Raw genomic sequence first — 15,902 nt, 5'->3', positions numbered from 1 at the left:
TGAAAAAGGAGAATAAAAAATATTTTTAAAAGCTGAATCGGAATACTCTCCATTTGCCTGGATGAGTGCAGCTTCAAAATAATCAAGGAGCTCAACACCATCCAGGACAAGCAGCCTGCTTGAATACTCCCTCTTCCATAAACATTCAAACCCTCTACCACTGACAAACAGTGGCAACCGTGTGTACCATCTACAAGATGTACTGCAGTAACTCATCAAGGTTCCTCAGACAGCACCTTCCAAACCCAAGACCACCCCACCCCACCCCACCACCCCCCCAACTAATGTTCGATGTAATCCAGTTCTTGAAAGTGGATAATGAATAATACCCATGAATTGTAGAACCCCTCCATCCTTCACCTCAGTTCAAACTTAACCTTCTCAAGTGTCAAGAATTCCAACAGGTCCCCCCGCCACGCCAGGGCATAGAGTGGAGAGGTTGGTTTCCAACCCATTAGGATCCGCCTTTGGGCGATAAACGAGGCGAAGGCTACAAGATCTGCCTCCGCACCCGTGTCCAACCCTGGCTGGTCCGACACCCCAAATATGGCCTCCCAGGGGCCTGGTTCCAGTTTCATGTGCACCACTTTAGAAATAACCCTAAAAATCTCCTTCCAGTAATCCTCTAGCTTTGGACAGGACCTGACGTGGAAATATTTCGCCGTTCCTTCGCTGTCGCTGGGGCAAGATCCTGGAACTCCCTCTCTAACAGCACAGTGGGCCTACCTATAGCTCGAGGACTGCAGCGGTTCAGGAAGGCAACCCCCCCCCCCCCCCCCCCCCCCTCCCCGGCGCAACGTTCACACATATCTTTTATTCCTTCAATGAATCGGCTATTCCAATTCAGTTTTAAGAGGTATCATCGCTGAATCCCCCCTTCACTCCTGACTTGTGCCTTGTAGATGGTGGACAGACTTTGGGGGGGGTCAGGAGGTGAGTTACTTGCCACAGGATTCCGAGCCTTTGACCTGCCCTGGTAGCCACAGTATTAATATGGCTAGTCCAGTTCAGTTTCTGATCAATGATAACCCCCATGATGTATTGTGGGGGATTCATGATGGTCGTGCCATTGAATGGCAAGGGGCAATGGTTATATCCTCTGTTTAGGAGATGGTCATGTCTGACACTTGTGTTGCGTGAATGTGACTTTCCACTTGTCAGCCCAAGCCTGGATATTGTCCAGGTCTTGCTGCATTTGGACATGGAATGCTTCATTATCTGAGGAGTTGCGAATGGTGCTGAACATTGTGCAGTCACCCGCAAACATCCTCACTTCTGACCTTATTATGGAAGGGAGGTCATTGATGAAACAGCTGAATATGGTTGTGTCTAGGACACTACCCTGAGGAACTTCAGCAGTGATGTCCTGGAGCTGAGATGATTGACCTCCAACCATCACAACCATCTTCCTTTGTGCCAGGTATGACTCCAATCAGCAGAGTTTTCCCCCCTGATTCCCTTTGACTCCAGTTTAGCTAAGGCTCCTTGATGCAATACTCAGTCAAATGCTGCCTTGATGACAAGGGCAGTCACTCTCACCTCACCTCTGGTATTCAGCTCTTTTGTCCATGTTTGAACTAAGGCTGTAATGAGGTCTGAGTGACCCTTTAGGAGCCCAAACTGAGTGTTTATGTGGGCAGGGTCAGGAGGGCTTTTTTGGAGCAGGAGCGAGGGGAAAGGGGGGGGGGGGGGGGGGGGACGTTGTTGAATATGATGAACTACTGCTGGGCGGCGAACATTGCTAAGGTCAATGAATGTAATGGGGGAGGGGTCGGCATGGGGGCGGATGAAGGTGGCTTGTTGTAGAGTAAACAAGCTTAAAGGCGTTGTTGGTGAAGGTGCTGGCATTGCGAATTGAGAACTGCATCCGGGGGTGATAGGCGAAGATTAAACGGGTTTCATGAAAGGGAGGCAGCTGTCGGCGAATGTGAGGAGGTTACACAATGCAATTATGATGTTTCCGGAGGGGCAACAGGTAGAGCTGGTGGTAGAGATGGACTCGGAAAAAGCTTTTGACTGGATGGAGTAGGAATATCTATGGGAGGTGCTGGGCTGGTTTGGGTTCAGGTAGGGGTTTGTGAACGAGGTCCGGTTGCTGTACAAGGCACCGGTCGCAAATGTACGGACAAACCGGGTGAGTTTGGGATATGAGGCACCGGGTTTCTGCTTGCGAGGTTCCGGGGGGGGGGCGCCAGGCAGGGATGGAATGATTTGGCGACCAGTTTATAGCAGCAGATTCGCAAAGTTGGAGGACCTGGAGGAAGAGCATGAGTTGCCCAGGAGGAATGGTTTTGGGTACCTGCAGGTTCAGGATTTCCTGAGGCGAGAGGTGCTCCTTTTCCTGGGATACCACCTTGGGGTTGCGGGATAAGGTACAGTCGAAGGAGGAGATTGGGGAGGGGAGGGTGTTCAATCGAGGTCTACAAGGAGCTGATGGATTGGGAGGGGGCCCTGGTGGGGGATATAAAGCAGAAGTGGGAGGATGAGCTGGGAGGGGAGGTGGAGCCATGTATGTGGGCTGAGGCCCTGCGGAGGGTGACTGCTTCCTCGTCGTGTGCGAGGTTAAGCCTCATTCAGTTTAAGGTAGTTCATAGAGCTCATATGACAGTAGCACAGATGAGTAGGTTTTTTAATTGGGTAGAGGATAGGTGTGGGCAGTGTGCGGGGAGGCCCGTGAATCACATCCACATGTTTTGGACATGTCCGAAGCAAAATTGGTAAGCACGGTAGCATTGTGGTAAGCACGGTAGCATTGTGGATAGCACAATTACTTCACAGCTCCAGGGTCCCAGGTTCGATTCCGGCTTGGGAGATCTAATAGAAACTTACAAGATAATGAATGGCTTGGATAGGATGGACGTAGGAAAGTTGTTTCCATTAGCAGGGGAAACTAGGACGCGGGGCACAGCCTTAGAATAAAAGGGAGTCACTTTAGAACAGAGATGAGGAGAAATTTCTTCAGCCAGAGAGTGGTAGGTCTGTGGAATTCATTGCCACAGAGGGCGGTGGAGGCCGGGACATTGAGTGTCTTTAAGACAGAAATTGATAAATTCTTGATTTCTCGAGGAATTAAGGGCTATGGGGAGAGAGCGGGTAAATGGAGTTGAAATCAACCATGATTGAATGGTGGAGTGGACTCGATGGGCCGAATGGCCTTACTTCCGCTCCTATGTCTTATGGTCTTATGGGTCACTGTCTGTGTGGAGTCTGCACATCCTCCCCGTGTGTGCGTGGGTTTCCTCCGGATGCACCGTTTTCCTCCCTCAGTCCAAAGATGTGCAGGTTAGGTGGATCGGCCATGATAAATTGCCCATAGTGTCCAAAATTGCCCTTAGTGTTGGGTGGGGTTACTGGGTTATGGGGATAGGGTGGAGATGTTGACCTTGGGTAGGGTGCTCTTTCCAAGTGCCGGTGCAGACTCGATGGGCCGAATGGCCTTCTTCTGCACTGTAAATTCTATGATCTATGATAAAAGGGGTTCTGGCAGGGGTTTGCGGAAGTAATGTCCGAGGTGCTGGGGGTGAATGTAGCAGTGAGTCCAGAAGCAGTGATATTTGAGAAATAGGGAAGGCAGGATGGAGAAGGGGGCGATGGTGGAGAGGAGCGACGGTGGGGGGGGGGGGGGGACAACGAGTGCTGGTTATTAATAAAGTTGTATGATTTTTCTTCTGCTTTGGTTTGTTTTTATGAAAATGCCTGAATAAAATATATTTTTTTAAAAAACAAACAGGCATTGCTATGGAGGTATTACACATGGAGCTGACCTTCACATATTTTCCTTGAGTGTTACTCTCTCAAGGGAATTCACAGTGAGGAGAAACTTAGTGGCAGGAAACGGAGGGTGATGGTCGAAAGATGTTTTTGTGACTGGAAGCCTGATCCCATGGTGCAGTGCAGGAATTGGTGCTGGATCCTTTGCTGTTTGTAGTGTACATTAATGACTTAGATGTGAATGTGGGAGATATGATCAATAAGTTTGCAGATGACATGAAAATTGGTTGTGTGGTAAATAACGAGGAGGAAAGCCTTAAATTTCTGGAGAATATTGACGGGCTGGTCAGATGGGCTGAACAGTGGCAAATGGAACTTAACTCAGAAAATTGTGAGATGCTGCATCTTGAGAGGACTTGCAAGGAACTACACAATCCTAGTAGGACGACAGGAAGTACAGAGGACCAGAGGGCCCTGTGGTTGCATAGCCAAAGATTCCTGAAGGCAGCAGGACAGGTAGATAAGGGGCGCGATTCTCCGACCCCCATGCCGGTGGGAGAATCGTGGGAGGGCCGGGCGAATCACGCCACGCCATCCTGGCACCCCCCGTGATTCTCCCATCCCCCCCCCCCCAAAATGGCGCGTCGCGTTTTGCGACAGGCCGCTTGGAGAATCGCCGCTCGCCGTTTAGAACGCAGACAGGCGATTCTCCGGCCCAGATGGGCCGAGCGGCCTGCCGAACCCGACCGGTTCACACCGGCGCCAACCACACCTAGTCGCTGCCGGCGTGAACAGCGCGCAACCGCTGTGTGTGCGGCCTGTGGGGGTGGAGGGAGGATCAAGCACCACGGGCGTGCTCAGGAGGTGTAAAAGACGCACTCTTTTCCCTCCGCCGCCCCACAAGATCAAGCCGCCATGTCTTGCGGGGCAGCGGAGGGGAAGACAGCTACCGCGCATGCACGGGTTGGCGCCGGCCAACCTGCGCATGCGCAGCTGATGTCACTTAGGCGCCGCCGGCCGCGTCATCCCCAGCACACCGCTTTGACGCAAGCATCAAGGCCCGGCGCGTGAAATTCACGCACCGCCGCTCCTAGCCGCCCCGGGGGGGGGGGGGGGGGGGGGGGGAATAAGGGGCGAGGAGCGGCCTCCGACGCCGGAGTGAAACGCTCCGGGTTTCACTCCGGCGTCTGCTGTTTGTCTCCCTTTGGGAGAATTGCGTCCCAGGTGGTTACGAAGGCACAAGAGATACTTGCCGTTATTAGCCAAGGCACAGAATATAAGAGCTGGGAGGTTATGATGGAGTTGTATAAAACGCTCGTTAGGCCACAGCTAGAGTTTTGTGTGCAGTTCTGGTTGCCACCCTTTGGAAGGGTGTGATTGCACTAAAAAGGGTGCAGAAGAGATTCACCAGGATGTTGCCTGGGCTAGAGTGTTTCAGCTATGAAGAGAGGCATGCTAGGCTGGGGTTATTTTCTTTCGAGCGGAGAAGTCTGAGGAGGGAGACTTGATTGAGATGTACAAAATTATGAGGGACGTAGATAGATAGGAAGAAACCTTTCCCCTTAATAGAGGGGCCAATAACCATAGATTTAAGGTAAAGGGCAAGAGAGTTAGAGGGAATTTGAGGAAAAACCCTTTCACACAAAAGTGGTGGGAATCTGGAACACACTACCTGAAATGGTGGTAGAGGTGAGAACCCTTACAACATTTCAGAAGCGTTTATATGAGCACTTGAAACACCATAGCATGCAAGGCTATGGATCAAGTACTGGAAAATGGGATTAGAATAGATAGATGCTTGATTGCCCGTGAAGCACGATGGATTGAAGGGCCTCTTTTCTGTGCTATAAAAATCTATGACTCTATAACTCGATGGTTTACATGCTCCTTCAGTTCATAGAATCATAGAATTTACAGTGCAGAAGGATGCCATTCGACCCATTGAGTCTATACCGGTCCTTCGAAAGAGCACCCTACGTAAGTCCACGCCTCCAACCTATCCCGTTAACCTAATAATCCAACCTAACCTTTTGGACACTAAGAGGTAATTTAGCATGGCCAATCCACCTACCCTGCACATCTTTGAACAGAAACTCTTATCAACAGCAAAGTGTAGTTTGGACGGAGATGAAGAAGTGAATGATTAGATACAGGAACAGGGAGGGTCGGTAAATATGTTTGGAACCATTTGCTCGTGTGCCCCTGGGACGCCCACTGGTTGGAGTCATACTTCCCACACTGGAAGATGCTTTTGATTGTTGGAGGCCAATCATTTCACCTCAGGGCTTTGCTGAAGGAATTCCGCAGGGTAGTGTCTGAGTCCCAAACATCTTCAGCTGCTTCATTAAGTTTTTTTAAAAAATCTCCTTTTTCATATTTTCATTAAATTTACACCCACCAACAAATAATCAACAAAAACAAAGACAATGGCAACCCCCTGGCCAGCAATCCCTTTATCCCACCCACTTCCAAACAACCCCCAACCTTTTAAATACAAAACACCAAAGAAAAAGAATCAGAAATCCACCATCAACCCATACATAATCACCAATAACTTATACCTTCCAACCCCACCCAATGTTCGATGTCATCCAATTCTTGAAAATGCATGATTAAACAAAGTCCAGGAGTTGTAGAACCCTTCCATCCTTCCCCTCAACTCAAACTTCACTTTCTCGAATGTTAAGAATTCCAGCTTGTCCCCCCGCCATGCCGAGGCACAGTGTGGAGAAGCTGACCTCCACCACAACAGGACCCACCTTCAAGCTATCAGTGAGGCAAAGGCTAAGACATCTGCCTCCGCACCTGCTTCTAACCCCAGCTGATCCGACACCCCAGATATGGCTTCTAGGGGACCTGGTTCGAGTCTCACATGCACCACCTTCGAGATTACCCTGAAGACCTCCCTCCAATTTTGGACAAGACTAAAACATATGAACGTGATTTGCGTTCACAAACATCTTCCACCCCCCAAAGAGTCGGCTCATCCTCACCCTTGTGAGGTGCACCCGATACACCACCTTCAAATGTATCAGCCCCACACTCACGCATGAAGTTGAGGTATTCACCCTCCGGAGCACCTCACACTACAACCCCTCCTCCATACCTTCCCCCAACTTTTCCTCCCACTTTGCCTTAATCCTTCCAACGATACATTATCTTCCCTCAGAATCACCCCATAAATCACCGACGTCGCCCCTTTCTCCATTTCCCCCTATCGTCAGTACCTCTTCCAACAGTGTGAGGGCTGATGCCATCGGAAAGTTCTCTGTCTAGAATTCCCTCACACAACCTCTGTCTCCCTACCTATCGCTCTCTCCTCTTTTAGAACACTCCATAAAACCTGCCTCTTTGACAAAGCTTTTGATCACCTGTCCCATCTCTTTATGTGGTTCAAAGTCAAATTTTATTTGATAATGCTAATTTAAAGTACCTTTGGACCTTTTCACAACATTAAGGTGTGATATCGTTGCAAGTTATTGTCATTAGCAATCAATTCTTCCAGTTGACCAGTTGGTATAGTTCATTCTGAGAGATAGTCCATGTTGTGTATTCATGTTTGTTCCTAATTGGAACACTTTAAGAGTCGATCATGTGACACATTGATGACATTGTCTGTCGTTTAAACGGGCAGTCTATTCGAACAGCCTATGGAGTAAACAACTTTCCAATGAAGCTCTTGCTTGTTTTGTACCTTTGTGTTCTGCAAGCTTATCCTTGAAGAATACCACAAAGAAAATTGGCAACAAGGAGGTCAGCACTACGCTGGCAGTTTCCTGGCGAAGTAAATAAAATATAGAAAAATATTGAATTATGTGCAGACATCGGAAAAGGATTAAGAAGCAAAAATCTTCACTACACTAAAACTGGCAATGGAGGGGTGCCAAATATCGGTAGTAGCCATCAAATGAATCAAAATTTAAACATAGATTTCAGAGAAAACAGCATTTTTTCAAACGTTTGCCACGTGCTCTGCTTATAAAGATCTGGGGCGGGATTCTCCGATGCCCCGCCGGGTCGGAGAATCGCCGGGGGCCGGCGTGAATCCCGCCCCCGCCGCCTCCCAATACCTCCGGCACCAGCGATTTGGCGGGGGCGGGAATCATGCCGCGCCTGTCGGCGCCCCCCCCCCCGGCGATTCTCCGGCCCACAGTGAGCCGAAGTCCCGCCACTGCCATGCCGGTCCGCCGGCGTGAATCAAACTACCTACCTTACCGGCGGGACCAAGCGGCGCGAGCGGGCTCCGGGGTCCTGTGGGGGGGGGCATGGGGCGATATGGGCCAATATGGCCCCGGGGTGTGCCCCCACGGGGGCTTGGCCCTTTGGCTCCGGCTGGCGTGGCGCCAAAGGCCGTTCCCGCCGGACGGCAGGGCGCTAACCATTCTGGCGCGGGCCTAGCCCCTCAAGGCCTTGGCCCGTAAAGGTGCGGAGACGTCCGACCTTTGGGGCGGCCCGACGCCGGAGTGGTTCACGCCGCTCCATCCCGCCGGGACCCCGCGCCCCGCCGGGTAGGGGAGAATCCTGCCCCTGGAACAGTACAGGGAACACTATGCGTAGCAAGCACCCTGCGACAATAATTTAGTGCTGGGGGTGTTCCAAAACTCAGAAGGAAGCAGGCTGAGCTTAGGGGTACCTTGTTTGAAAGACAAAGCGAGGTAGCGGTATAAATGTTTCATGGCACATCGTGCTTACGCAAGCCCTTTCCACATGGCCATGGGACCATTTGATGAGAAACCCAAGCGGTGGAGCTCATATACTGCAAGATTCAATTAGTTTGTCCAAAAGAATAAAATTGTGGCAGCTATTGCAGTCCCAACTTTCCTGAGTACGATGGGGGGGGGGGAAACATAATAATAATAATCTTTATTGCCACAAGTAGGCTTACATTAACACTGCAATGACGTTACTGTGAAAAGCCCCTAGTTGCCACACTCCGGTGCCTGTTCGGGTACACAGAGGGAGAATTCAGAATATACAATTCACCTACAAGCACATCTTTCAAGATTTGTGGGAGGAAATGGGAGGTCCTGGAGGAAACACACGCATACACGGGGAGAACGTGCAGACTCCGCACAGACAATGACATTCAATCCCCTGTGAATTCTGGTGTAGCCAGAAAAACCTGGCTCAAAAACCTATGATGAGATTGTCGAGATAATTCAGAGCCATTACTCACCTAAACTGTTGGTCATTGTCGATAGGTTCAGGTTCCATAAACATAACCAACAAGAAGGTGAATCAATCATACAGTTTGTAACTACTTTGAAGAAATTGGCTGGAATTAGTTGCAACTGGATCCTCAACTTCCTGACCCATAAACCCCAATCAGTAAGGATAAACAACACCTTCTCCACAATAGTTCCCAATACTGGGTCCCCACAAGGCTGCGTACTTAGCCCCCTACTATACTTCCTGTACACAAACGACTGCGGGGAAAATTTTGGCTCCAACTCCATCTACAAGTTTGCTGATGACAAGATCATAGTGGGTCAGATCTTGAACAACGATGAGTCAGAGTACAGGAGGGATATAGAGAACCTAGTGGCGTGGTGTAACGACAACAGTCTCTCCCTCTACATCAGCAAAACTAAGGAGCTGGTCATTTACTTCAGGAAGCAAAGTATCGTACACACCCCTGTCTGCATCAATGGTGCCAAGGTGGAAATGGTTGACAAGTTCAAATTTCTCGGGGTACACATCACCAACAATCTGTCCTGGTCCACCCACGCCGACGCTATGACCAAGAAATCACAACACCTATACGTCCTCAGGAAACTAAGGAAATTAAGAATGTCCACATTGACCCATACCAATTTTTAAACATGCACCATAGAAACCACTCTATCTGGCTGCATCACAGCCTGGTATGGCAACTGCTCAGCCCATGACTGTAAGAAACTACAGAGAGTTGTGAACACAGCTCAGTGCATCACACAAACCTGCCTCCCATCCATTGACTCTGCACCTCCCACTGCCTTGGGTAAACGGGTAGCGTAATCAAAGACCCCCTCCAACCTCTCTTCCAACCTCTTCCATCAGGCAAGAGATACAAAAGTCTGAGAACACTCACCAACAGATTCAAAAAGAGCTTCTTCCCCACTGTTACCAGACTCCTGAATGACCCTCTTATGGACTGAACTGGTCTCTCCATGCATCTTCTCTACTGAGTAGTACTACACTCCCTATGCTTCACCCAATGTCTCTGTCTATGTATTTACACTGTGTATCTATCTATCATATGTCCTATGTTTTTCATATATGGCAGGCTCTGGACTGTACGCAGAACAATACTTTTCATGGTACCTTGGTACATGTGACAATAAACCCAAATCCAATCTAATTTGTGAATTTGGATACGCCTTAAACAGGCTGGTGTGTGGGATAAGAAGAGAAGCTATCCAAAAAAGGCTGTTAAGAGAAAGCAACTTAATCCTAAAGAAGGTTTTAGAAGTCACAATCTCCATTGAATTAGCAGCTAAGGAAGTCCAACAATTAAGTTTGAGTACAAGAATCCATGTAATGTCAGCTTGAATACAGGAACAGGTTTGAAATTGCCACAGATGTGGAAAGACATGGCCTGCAGCAGCAGACTGCTGGTGCAAAGAAAAATGCAGGTATTGTGGTTAAAAAGGGACATTTTGAACATGCGTGTTGGGGAACGAAATAACAAGTTCCAAACAAGAACTATAGAAAGCAAAAAACCAGTGCATCAATTGGAAAATGAAATACAGGGAAGAGGATCCATGTGATATAAAAAGGGTGCAAAAAAGGTCCAGAGTCACAGACCAATGATGAACTGTCATTGATTGTACTGACCATTGTGGGCGCAACAAACAGTTACTGGGTCACTACTGGACGGACAACCGGTGAAAATGGAGGCGGACACTGGAACAGCAGTTTCATTGGTACCAGAAACTGTTTACTGAGCAAAGCTACATCGTACCACCTTAAAACCCTCAAAGATGACTCCAAAAACTTATACTGGGGATATGGTTCCATTGAGGGGCCGTAGAGGTGTAAATGTGTAACTAAGTGGACAGACCGCAGACTTGACCGTGCATGTTGTGAAAGGTAACTGTCCATCTCTAATGGGGAGAACCTGACTGAATCAAGCTAAACTTGGCTGACGTGACTATCATGTCAGAGTCCAAAGCAGATCTACCGAAGATTTTAAATAAACATGTCATGATCTTTAAAGGAGAGCTGGGAAACATGAAAGAGATCTCAGTCAAGTTAACGATTAAGGACAAAAACCAAGCAAAATACTTAAAGGTTAGGTCAGTGCCGTACACCATCAAGCCCAAGTCAAGACGGAATTAGAGAAACTGGCCAAGATGACGGTCCTGAATCCATTAATGTATTTGATTGGGCCACGCTGATGGTGCCTGTGACGAAGGAAGATGGTTTGGTCGGTGATTTTAAAGTCACTATCAATCCGGTACTGTGTTCCGAGTTTATTTACCCTCTCCCTTTAATTGAATACTTATTTTTTAAAAAAATATTTTTATTCCCCTTTTCACATTTTTTCCCAAATTTATACCCACCAACAAGAAACAATAAGCAGTAATGAATATAATATCAATCCCCATATCAACAACAACAATTCCATCCTCCCACCAACCCCCAAACAACTGCCCGCATGTTAACACAAACAAATAATAAAAAGGAATCAGAAATCACCCATAGTCAACATTAACACATACAGTCCCCCTCCCCCCCCCCCCCCCCCCCCCCCCACTAATGTTCAATGTTATCCAATTCTTGAAAGTGCATAATGAATATCACCCATGAATTGTAGAACCCTCCCATCCTTCACCTCAGTTCAAACTTAACCTTCTCAAGAGTCAAGAATTCCAGCAGGTCTCCCGCCACGCCAGAGCACAGGATGGAGAGGCTGCTCTCCATTCCAGCAGGATCCACCTTCAGGTGATCAATGAGGCGAAGGCTACAACATCTGCCTCCACACCCGTTTCTAACCCCGGCTGGTCTGACACCCCAAATATGGCCTCCCAAGGGCTCGGCTCCAGTTTCACATGCACCACTTTAGAGATTATCCTAATCACCTCCTTCCAGTAATCCTCCAGCTTTGGACAGGACCAAAACACATGAACGTGGTTTGCTCCCCCCCTCCACCTCAACGTTTACACACATCTTCTACCCCCTCAAATAGTCAGCTCATCCTTGCCCTTGTGAGGTGTGCTCTATATACCACCTTCACCTGTATCAGCCCCAACCTCGTGCATGAGGTGAAGGCATTCACTCGCCGGAGCACCTCACACCAGAACCCCTCCTCCATACCCTCTCCCATCTCTTCCTCCAATTTTGCTTTGATCCCTTCCGATTTCAAGGTGATAGGGGGAAAGTTTTTTATGCAGAGGGTGGTGGGTGCCTGGAACGCTTTACCAGCGGAGGTGGTAGAGGCGGGCACGATAGCATCATTTAAGAGGCATCTAGACAGGTATATGAACGGGCGGGAACAGAGGGAAGTAGACCTTGGAAAATAGGAGACAGGTTTAGATAAAGGATCTGGATCGGCACAGGCTGGGAGGGCCGAAGGGCCTGTTCCTGTGCTGTAATTTTCTTTGTTGTTCTCCCAGTGATGACTTCTCCTCTTCCAAAATAGCCCCGTAAACTGCCGATACTACCCCCTTCTCCAGTCCCCCTGTCGTCAGCACCTCCTCCGGCAATGTGCAGGCCGGCTCCACCAGGAAGCTCTATCTCCTTCCTGGCAAAATCTCGAAGCTGCATGTATCTAAATATTTCCCCCTGCTCCAACCCATTCTTCACTCCCAGCTCCTTCAATCCTGCAAACCAACCCCCAAGAAACAAATACTATACTGTCTTAATAATTGCTTACTTATTTGCTGTGTTGGCTCGAAGCCAGTATTTCAGTAAAGTTGACCTTAGTCGCGCTTATCTCCACATAAATGTGGATACAGATTCACAACAATATTTGGCAATGATGACACACAAGGGCTGTTCAGATATAAAACACTTCCATTTGCATCATGTCCACACCTGCATTGTTCCAACGTACCATGAATCAAATTTAATGTGGACCACAAGGAGTCCAGTGCTACTTAGACAATGGCCGGGATTCTCTCCTACCCGGCGGGGCGGGGGGTTCCGGCGTGTTCGAGTGGCGTGAACCACTCCGGCGTCGGGCCGCCCCAAAGGTGCGGAAGTCTCCGCACCTTTAGGGGCCAAGCCCTCACATTGAGGGGCTGGAGTGGTTCCCGCTCCACCGGCTGGTGTGAATGGCCTTTGGCGCCACGCCAGCCGGGGCCGAAAGGACTTCGCCGGCCGGTGTAAGCTCACGCATGTGCTGGAGAATCAGCGGCTGCTGATGTCATCCCGGCGAATGCGCAGGGGAGGGGTCTCTTCCGCCTCCACCATGGTGAAGACCATGGCGAAGGCGGAAGAAAAAGAGTGCCCCCACGCCACAGGCCCGCTGGCCGAAAACTCAAACTATCCCTACAGGCTGTTTGTCTCCTCTGGGGAATGAGGGTCACCATTTCACCATTATTTAAGAAATGTGCCCTAAACTAACTTCATGAAGGTCATTGTGAGATAGTAAGGATGAACGAGATAACCAGAAGCTATTTTGGTGGCCAGAGCTCAACCGCAAAATCGAGCAGAAGGCGGACATGCGTTTTGGCTTGTGTAAAGATTCAAAACCTGCTGCCATTAGCGCCATTACACCCATGGGAAGGGCCAAAAGAAAGAGTTCATACAGATTATGCTGGACAATTCGAAGGACAAATGCTTTTCATTGTTCTAGTCACATACTCAAAATGGCCTGAAGTCGCCATTATGAAGGCTCCGCCCTCAAAGACAATGATAGAATGACTGTCTTGGTGAGAATTTTGCAAGATTCAGTTACCCTGAACAATTTTTTTGCGACAATGGGACACAGTTCATTTTGCAAGACTTCCCAAATGATCTGAAGGAGAACGGAATCCAACACATCTGTTCTGCTCCTTACCATCCTGCCACAAATTAGCTGGTTAAAAGGTTTGTTCAGACAATAAAGCACTCATAGAAAGTAACTCATGAGTAAGGATCATTGTCTAATCGAATAAGCCAAATCCTGATGATATTCAGGAATACAACATTTTCAACAACCCAAAGTTCTCATGCATTACTCATCATAGCACCTCAGTTACGCACAGCATCTGATTCACTGAAGCCACCAAAGGCAAGAGAACTTGTTGAGGAAACAGCAAAGTCAGGTGTGCAATGTGAAAATATGGCTAAACGCCGTGTTTTTGAGAAAGGTCAGGAACTATTGGCAAGGAACTGGACCACAAGTGAGAAGTGGATACCTGCCATCGTCTTAGCACAGACAGGACTGATCTCCTCCACCGTTCAAACTCAGAATGATGTAGTGTGGAGGAGACATGCTGATCAACTTTTAACAACTAGGACTAGTTTGCCAAAGATAGAGTCAACTGAGAGTCCACAACAAACTGTGCCAAATGAAGACTGAAACACTCCTAAGAACTTGACAATACTGGAAACAACTGTGGAAGATAGTACCCCAGTTGGGGCACATCAACACCGAGTCAACCGCAGAACACGATGTTGCCTCTGGTTGAGAAAACTATGGCTGATGTCCAAACTAAACCAGAAACACCAGAGGTTGCAGCCAACATCAAAAAAAGATGCCTGAGATTTGCTAATAACCACATAGAAATTGATGTCCTCTGAAACATCTAACCTATTGACTGTTGTGTTTATTAATTGTTCATATCAAAAATTTTGATCATTATATTGTGTTTCATTACAGGAACATCTAATGTAAAGGGGGAGGCAAATGTTGTATATTCACGTTTGTTCCTAGTTAGAACAAGGTCACTTTAAGAGTCCAATCACGTGACATATTGATGACATCATCAGCCATTTGTGTGGGCAAATGGGCAGTCTAGCCTAGCACCTGTAGAGTGAACACCTTTCCAATAAAGCTCTTGTTTATTTGTATCTTCATGGTCTGCAAGCCTATCCTTTAAATATACCACAGTTCGTAGTGTCTGTTATCAGCATCTTCATTTAAAGCGAGGGCTTGTAAGCCAGCCTTTGACAGCTCTGGATCTTCCTCATGACTGAATACAGAGATGATTGGCAGTGAACATTTTAGCCATGAACATGTCAATTTTCTATGGATCTCCAGCAAAAAACCACCAAATTACATATTGATGAGCTGACCAAGGCAATTTACCGTAGTCAGCAGTGTGGCCTCAGCTGGGCAGAAGCACACTTCCAGCAGCAGGATGCCCTATAAGGAAATTTAGACCCAGATATTTCTCAATAAGGAGTGTGGATGAGGTACTTATGGCATATGGCTGCAATCCTGAGTTTTTTAATAAAGGAATCCAGCTCTTTAATAATAGAGAAGAATTTCTGGAGTCTTGGCAGAACAAAGATGAGGGTCTTAAAAAGCAGCAATACAGAAACTGCTAAAGCTAAATAGAAAGATTTCAGACATTTGCTGGTCTACATCCAGAGGAATGTTGCATAATACACATACTTGGACTGCAGGACCTGCCTCCTTCCAACAGAATCACAGCTCTTGGCAAAATTACCAAATCCATGCCCAAGTTCTCAAGACTGAGGCTTTCAAATAAAAGCTTTAATGAAGCTATTAAAAGATGCAAAATACAATGCAATGGATAATTTTATCAACTTATTGTGAATTATGTAAAAATATTATTTTTATTTTGACAAAAAATGTAAAATGCTGCTAGTTCAATCGAGAAAATTGATCACAGCACTACATTCATTCAGTCATAACCAACCTGACAAAAAGGCGTGAAACAACAATCGAGCCCATGATTTACACTGGCAATAAGTCTGATTCAGGTACAACCTATAGGGTGCTGGACACCACATTAAACTCATCAAGGTCCAGTTATCACCGAAAACAAAAGGAGCAGCATAGTCAAAGGGAATGTCAAGGGAAAATAAAACTTACCAAAAAAATAGTAATATAAATCCAACCCAAAGCTATTAAATAAAAATGCAAAGGAGACAGTCTTCAACTATATGTCTATCATATCAATACAAACTCTGAATTTTTTTTCTCATGCAATTTCAAGGAAAAATGAAAGGAATCTTTTTCCTCTGCCAGATGCATATTCATGGATCTGTGCCAGTATGTGGATCTGCAACTCGAGAGCTTTCCTGCCTATAAC

This window comes from Scyliorhinus canicula, chromosome 5 (assembly GCF_902713615.1).
Source record: "Scyliorhinus canicula chromosome 5, sScyCan1.1, whole genome shotgun sequence".
Lineage (NCBI taxonomy): Eukaryota > Metazoa > Chordata > Chondrichthyes > Carcharhiniformes > Scyliorhinidae > Scyliorhinus > Scyliorhinus canicula.
The sequence above is the reverse complement of the archived record's forward strand: the minus strand, read 5'-3'. Positions refer to the sequence as shown.